The 1,724-nt window shown below is 41.6% G+C and overlaps 1 pseudogene; it reads right to left on the bottom strand.

Annotated features, from left to right (window-relative positions):
• The window catches only part of LOC116695777 (vitellogenin-like), a 17,103-nt pseudogene that overhangs the window by 3,343 nt on the left and 12,036 nt on the right, over positions 1–1,724 (bottom strand).

The raw sequence follows: 1,724 nt of genomic DNA, 5'->3' as shown, positions 1-1,724 counted from the left end.
GCCAGAGTGTATGTCTCGTAGAAGCTCTGCTAGCGGCAGCTCTCTGTTCTACAGACTCACAGTACCTTTCCATAACATGTAGTCTGTCCACGTCTGGATTCACAATGACTGATCTCTGGTTCACCTTAATGGGCGTTTTTCACTGTAAACTTCAGTGGAGTCTCATGATTGTATTGCGTGTGGCCAGATGTAAGGACGGTACAACATAAACCTACAGTCTGCCCGTCTCCTCCAGCGCAGATGAACTGCTGCCTCTGTCTTTATATCAGCATCTTATTTTCGTATGAGTCGCGGCACCAGGTCTTTCCTCTCATCCAGTCCACACTTGGACCTGGGAAAAAACGCGTTCAGCGTTAGCTCCAGTACCATGGGATTATTAATCGAATTTACGTGTGTCCGATTTTTTGTATCACGCTTCATCTCATTCGCAGTCAAATACGACCTCTGAGAGCGGCAGGCTGGTAGCAAGGAGCACATGCCCCTCACCTCTCTGTGATCTCAAGTTTGCCTAAAATGATTGCAAATATAATCACTATGGGATTTTTTTTTACTTTCAACACGATTGAGTAATTGTATGCACATGATAGTTTAAATTTAAGATTAAAGGAAAAAAAACCTGTGGGATTCTGATATGGCATGGTTGTTGCTTAGGTAGTTTCTACTTCCTTTAACCTTCACTATGATACACTAGCCCTTCGGCTCCAGGTCCACATCAACGTTGGAAACCTTAAATACATGTATTACACTTTTTTCCCTAGAAGTTGTTTTTTTTTTGGGCGCAATTGCTTCATAAGATACAAATACTTGCTGTTCATACATGTTTCCGATCTTCAGCAGTGATCTGGTTCTGTTTCCTGTTTTGATCCCTCTTCAACAGAACAAGGAATTTAATTCCGTGGTACAATCTGAGCCACCACGCCTGGGCACAAGAGTGGGGCATCTCTTCTTGAATTGGTCCTGTTGTTGAAATGTTGGTCACTGGTGTCTTTCACACATGGAACACTCGCGGATCGTGAAAGAAACGAGAACGTGCAGTCAGGTTAGGCTATTTTGAATGGATCAAGCTGGCACTTATTTTTTTAGTAAAACCTGTTTGTTTATTGGCCTTTACCTGCATTGCCTTGGTGACATGTAGGAGATCTTTTCATGCCCAGTGCTTTGGGAGGATTCTAGCTCAGCAGTCGTGTTACCAATAGCATAAGCAATAGGGAGATCTACACGCACCGGCTTTATAATGTCCCTCTGTAATGTACAAATATGTGAGAAACGGTTTATTGAAGTGTGTAGAACATGGGTGAGCCAAATCATGTCCCCCAGCATATTCCTTGCGTCAAAAATATCATAATCAATTCAATAAAACTGCACCTTGTGTCTTCAGCCCGAATATTCAGCCTTGTCTCAGAAGCACCGCCACAGACAGTAGGAGCTGATTACGTCCATTTTTGGCCTTTTGCCGCAGTGGCTTGCTCCATAATCCATAGCGACGCGGGAAATGTATTGAGAGATCCTAGGTACACAAAAAAGTAAAGGTTATTTAAGAAAAATTATTAATATTGTACATTTATGGTAGATAGGTGTGTTGGAAAAGGAAATCATGCCAAACGAAAGTATTTATCCAGGTTGCCTAGTTAATGTTATACTTATACAGAATACCATTTTTGAAATTTGCTTAGTTTGTGAAATTACTTTGTTGCATAGCGCGTCATGTTTTTTGGAAGTTTTTC

This window comes from Etheostoma spectabile, chromosome 9 (assembly GCF_008692095.1).
Source record: "Etheostoma spectabile isolate EspeVRDwgs_2016 chromosome 9, UIUC_Espe_1.0, whole genome shotgun sequence".
NCBI lineage: Eukaryota > Metazoa > Chordata > Actinopteri > Perciformes > Percidae > Etheostoma > Etheostoma spectabile.
This window is presented reverse-complemented; position numbering and strand designations above follow the sequence as displayed.